Source organism: Solanum stenotomum, chromosome 4, assembly GCF_019186545.1.
Source record: "Solanum stenotomum isolate F172 chromosome 4, ASM1918654v1, whole genome shotgun sequence".
NCBI lineage: Eukaryota > Viridiplantae > Streptophyta > Magnoliopsida > Solanales > Solanaceae > Solanum > Solanum stenotomum.
In genome coordinates this window covers 22,979,863-22,986,386 of record NC_064285.1, presented here as the reverse complement: position 1 = coordinate 22,986,386, position 6,524 = coordinate 22,979,863, and positions in this window count along the sequence as shown.

Below are 6,524 nucleotides of genomic sequence, written 5' to 3'. Positions count from 1 at the left end.
TCATAAGCTTTTAGGCGAAACTCATCAAGCATATTCAAGTCATTCATTCTTTGATTAGATGCGGCGCCCTAATCCAAATTTAGCTTCTTCATTGCCCACATATCCTAATGCTCTAGCTCTACCGGTAAATGACAAGACTTTCCGTATACAAGTTGGTAAGGAGACATACCTATAGGGGTCTTGTATGCCATGCGATAGGCCCATAGAGCATCATCAAGCTTACTTGACCAATCCGTTCTATTAGCATTCACAGTTTGATTTCTCTGTTGGACACTTCAACTTGTCCACTAGTCTGTGGATGGTAAGGATCGGCTACATTGTGACGGACACCATATTTCTCAAGTAGTGTCTTGAACAACTTATTACAAAAGTGAGAACCTCCATCGCTAATAATAGCCCTCGGTGTACCAAATTTGTAGAAGATATTTTTTTTAAAGAATGCGGTGACACTGTTACCTTCATTGTTGGGGAGCGCAACTGCTTCCACCCACATCAATACATAATCCACCGCAACAAGAATATACTTCATCCCGTATGAACACACAAATGGACCCATAAAATCAATGTCCCATACATCAAACAACTCTATCACCAATATAGGATTCATAGGCAGCTCTTGCCTCTTTGACATCCCTCCTCCTCTTTGGAAACGATCACAAGACTTGGCGAAATCATGAGCATCTTGGTGGATGGTAGGCCAGTAGTACCCACACTGCAAAATCTTATGTGCAGTTCAAATACCACTATGGTGCCCACAACAGGCGATGAATGACATGCTTCAAGTACACTCAACATCTCAACCTCAGGCACACAACGACGAATAATCCCATCAGCACAACTACGATACAAGTAGGGCTCATCCCAGAAGAATTTCTTCACATCATGCATAAACTTTTTCCTTTGGTTAAAAGACAAATCAGGGGGAATAATATCGCTTGCCAAATAATTAGCAAAGTCTACGAACCAAGGAATCAAATAATGAGAAGCAGCCAATACCTGTTCATCTGGAAAAACATCATTAATTTCAACCCTATCTCCAAGCTTTAGCATAGCCTCTTCCTCTAATCTTGACAAGTGATCGGCAACTTGATTTTCAGCCCCCTTTCTATCTTTTACCATAAAATCAAACTCTTGCAGCTACAATACCCATCTAATCAATCTGGGTTTTGCATCCTTTTTTGCCATCAAATACCTCAATGCAGAATGGTCAGTATGCACTATGACGTTAGTACCAAGCAAGTAGGATCGAAATTTCTCGAAGGCAAAAACTACCGCAAGAAGTTCTTGTTCGGTCACAGTATAATTCTTCTGGGCCATATTCAGAGCTTCGCAACATAGTAAATAGGGTGAAGAATTTTCTCTCGCCTTTGTCCCAATACTACACCAAGCTCCACTCCACTCGCATCGCACATTACCTCAAACAGTTGTCCCCAATCCGGTCAAATAATGATAGGTGCAGTAACCAAATTCTCCTTCAACTCTCCAAATGCTCTAAGACAAGCACCATCAAAATAGAACTTACACTCCTTCTCGAGCAGTTTGCACAATGGATGTGCAACTTTTGAGAAATCTTTGATGTATCTCCTATAAAAACCTGCATGCTCAAGAAAACTTCTAACACTTTTTACGGAAATGGGTGGCAGAAGCTTTTCTATTACTTCAATTTTAGCTCTATCAACCTCAATACATTTCTTTGAAATTCGATGGCCTAACACTATACCTTCTTTAACCATAAAAGGACACTTCTCCCAATTCAGCACCAAGGTACAGTCTTCACACCGTTTAAGCACCTCGACCAAATGATCCAGAAAACTATCAAAAGAATCACCCACAACTAAAAAATCATCCATGAACACTTCAATAGTGTCTTCCACCATATCAGAAAATATAGACATCATACAACGCTGGAAGGTTGCTGGAGCATTGCACAACCCAAATGGCATCCGTTTGAACGCAAAAGTCCCATAAGGGCAAGTGAAGGTGATCTTCACTTGGTCTTATAGAGCTATAGAAATTTGATTGTAGCCTAAATACCCATCAAGAAAACAATACCAACCCTTTCCTACAGGTCTATCCAACATCTGGTCCATGAACGACATAGGAAAATGGTTATTTTCTGTCCACGCATTCAACTTTCGGTAATCCATACAAACTCTCCATCCAGTAACGGGCCTCATTGGAACAAGCTCATTTCTTTCATTTGGAACCACAGTAATACCTCCCTTTTTAGGAACGGATTGCACAGGACATACCCAACTACTATCTGCAATAGGGTAAATAACTCCCGCATCCAGCCACTTGGTGATCTCCTTTTTAACTACCTCTTGCATAGGGGGATTTAAGCTTCTTTGGTGCTCGATACTGGGCTTATGATCGGGCATGAGTTGAATTTTGTGAGAGCAAATACTGGGAGGAATACCAATAATATCCTCAATAGTCCACCCAATAGCTCGCTTAACCTCTTTAACATAGTAACTAAGCACTCAACTTGTCTCGCATTCAAATTTGCCTCAATGATGACCGGCAAAGTATTTTCTCTGCCAAGTATACATACCTCAAATGCGGTGGTAGAGCCTTAAGCTCCAATTTTGGTGCCTCCACAATAGATGGTCTTGCAGGTGGGGACTCGCGATTCTTCATGTCTAACTCATACTTCTTCGGTTTGGACCGATAGTCACACTTATCGAGTGCGACTAACAACTCATCATACTCTTCAATACCATCACTATCGAAATTCATCATAACTGCTGCTAATGCCTCAACACCTAGTCGCTCTTCAATTTGCACTTCTGTCCCACTCTCCATTCTGTAAGTTATAGCAGATACTGTTTGAAGCTCACCACTCTGCTTCATGGACCTACAAATATTGAAAGTTACTTCTTCATTGTTCAGTCTAAACTTCATCTGTCCCTTTTCCATATCAACCAATGCACGCCCTGCGGCAAGAAATGGTCTCCCAAGGATGATGGGAACCTCAAAATCAACCTCACAGTCAAGAGTCATGAAATTTGCCGAAAAAATAAAAGACTCCACTTTCAGTAGCACATCATGGAGTACACCAATGGACTTCTTCACAGTTCGATCGACCATTAGTAAGCGCATTGCAGTGGGCTTTGGGTCCCCTAGGCCCAACTTCTTGTAAATATATAATGGCATGAGGTTGATGCTAGCACCCAGATCACACAATGCCTTAGCGAAGTGTAACAAACCTATAGTACATGGGATTGTGAAAGCACCAGGGTCTTCCTTCTTTTGTACCAGAGATCTTGTAGCAATAGAGCTACAATGCTGCAATCTATCATCATCTTCAAAACTCACAGACCTTTTCTTTGTCACCATATCTTTCATAAACTTCGCATACCCAGGCATTTGCTCCAAAGCTTCTATCAAAGGAACATTGATAGAAAGTTGCTTCAACATAGTAATAAACCTGTGATATTTACCATCTTCAGTCTTTTTCACTAACCTCTGTGGAAAGGGTGGTGGAGGTCTAGGTATGGGTACCACTTTCTGAGATATCTCCGCTTCTTTCTCTATCGCATTCTCAAACTCTTCTCTAACCTCTATCACATCATCTTCTTTTCTTATCTCAACTTCCACCACAGACGGCCTAGGTGGATCTATGGTTTGCTTACCCCCTCGAGTAGTAACTGCCATACAATGACCGTCATTCTTTGGATTCTGAATGGTGTTGCTAGGAAGAGTACCAGGTTGGCGTGGGTTCACTGTAGTATACAACTGGTTCATTTGCTGCTCTAGGTGCTTTATTGACACTGCATGAACATCAACCTTTTGACCAATACTAGAAAAATCACTTCTCATCTCCTTTACATTCTCATTAGTTGCATCAAACCTTCTCATCGTCTTCTGCATCATATCTTCAATACGCGCCATATTGCCTCCAGCTTCCCTAGTACCAGATTCTAAATTTTGAGGGGGAACATAAGGTCCAACCCGATCGGTTCTGTTGCCATAGGTGTTCCTGTTGTAGTTGTTGTCGCGATTGAAGTTCTCATCACGGGCATATTGACCCTCTCGGTTGTAATTTCCATAGTTTCGACATTAGTTTCCTTGACCCTAGCACCAATTTTCCGCATTGGATCCTTGGGCATTTGATCGAAAACCCCCTGTCCGATCATTCACTGCATAAGCATCCTCTCCATAGTAACATTCTTCATTTGGTTGTGGCGTTCTAGTCAAGTAATTCACAACATTTACTTTCTCTACACCTCCACTCACATGCTGAAATACCAACCCTAATTCGGTCCTTATCTGCGCCATCTCCTCACGAATCTCATCCGTAGACTGGGTGTTTGTACTCTGAATGGCAAATGTGTTTCTCCCAGTATCTGACCTCTTAGTGCTCCATGTTTTATTATTGTGCGATATGTTCTCTGATTTTTTTAGAAATCTGTGCATATGTGCAGTCTCCATATGAACCTCCTGCGATAGTATCAAGCACTGCTTTATTGTTGTCATCCTGACCTCGATAGAAATATTCCTTCAGCGACTCATCATCAATACGGTGATTTGGGACACCTCTTATGAAGGCAGTGAATTTGTCCCAAGAGCTACTCACAGACTCTCCAGGTAATGCTACAAAATTGTTGACTTTATGTTTGTGATTTAGCTTCTTGGACACTGGATAATACCTTTCTCGGAACACATCCGTCAGTTGGTCCCATGTAAAGATTAAGTTATAAGGAAGCTCAGTGAACCATACTGCAGCATTGCCTGTCAGTGATAGAGGAAAAACTCGTTATCCGATGACATACATATCCAAATCTGGTCTACCTACAAAAATTTTGCAAACCACCCTTAGCTTGGCTAAGTGTGGATGTGGGTCCTCCGATGGCAATCCTGAGAATAAGTCCCTTGCTGTAAGCATTTGCATCAAGCTGCTAGTCACCACAAATCTGTGCCCTGGAGGTAGATGAGGTAGAACAATAGGTCCATCTGAGTTTGCTATATTGATGTTTCCCCGATAGTGGTCATGTTATCGTGGGCCTGGTGAATCTTGCACCCTGAATGCATCTCCCAATTGATTGCCCACTGGAATCTGATTGTCCCTACCAACTACCCTCGATTGTTGTAACTCAACTGCATCACCTAGATTTCCTCCGTTAGGATTAACTGGATCTCCTGGATTGTTCATTCTTCGCAAAGTGCGATTCAACTCTGGATCATAAGGAGTAAGTGGTTCACCCTGGCTTCGTGTACTTGGCATACACTAGAGTCAGAACCTGAGAGAGACGAAAACAAAGAGAAAAAGTAAAATTAGTAAATATTTGACTAACGTTCAATAATGTAGTTAGAATAAATCTAAAAGCCAAATTTCCCCGGCAGCGGCGCCAAAATTTGACATGCTCAAATTACACCTCCCTAAAGAAGCATAAGCGATCGTTATCAAGTAACGAACCCAACTTGTAGGTTGGGGTTGATTCCACGAGGAAAATGGCTTAGACTTTTACTTTAACCAACAATTATATTCAATTAGTCAAATTACTTCCTAAAACAATTAATAAAAAATGGGGGTTTTGTAGAACAAATTGTAAGAATTTAATAAATAATCAGTAATCAAAAGTCAGTTTTGGGCTGTTATCAAGATGAGTGAAATAACTAGGGTATCCGTGTTCCCCATAAGCTCATAACGCAGTAATCCTAATAATAGAAATCCTTTCTTAGTGTATTACATGCAAAGTGATAAGTTAGGTATCTCTAAATCCTTGGTCTGGCATCTAGAGAATTTCACCCCGCACCTTGGTCTGGCTATGTGTGTGTACTTTACTAACCCTTACCTTTACCTCATATTAGGCATCATAATCGATGTTTGGTTTAGTTATTACTTCGCACCAATCGACACTAGCCTATTAGATAGTATCACACTAAATCTATGTTGATAATTCTTTTCTTGTTGATTACCTCCTTGGTCTGGCAAGTAGCAACAAGGTGAGTTCTAACGTTTGCAACCACTAAAAAGACTTCTAAACGAAAGAATTATCAATGCATGCACCACACTATTCAAGAATTACTTATTTACTATTCATACTTTCTTAATTGCTCATGGTTCCCACAACCCTAGTTGTGGAGTTTAGTTATCCATAATCATATGACTACAATTCATTGTTTTAGATGGAAGAATTATAAACTTACGTAACAAGAGTAATAAACCCAGAAATTAAACTTGAATTGTAACTCCAAAATCTTCAAAACGATCTAAGGAAATTAATAATTGCTAAAGTTGCAAGTAATTTCCCAAGTCAAGAACTAGAATAGAATAATAATGTCTAACCCCCAAAAACGAGGTTGACATGCCATATTTATAGAAAACAAGTCCTAAATAAAAGGGAAAAAAAGTAAGGAAAGATTGTTACAGGCACACGTCTTCATCCACGAGACTGACTTACGGACTGTCAATGGATCTATGATCCATGAGTCCCTTCCGTTAGCCAGAACTTGGAAAATATTCTAACTTCCAAAAATCAGCTTCTCTGAAGCAAACAACGGAATTGCGATACGAACCG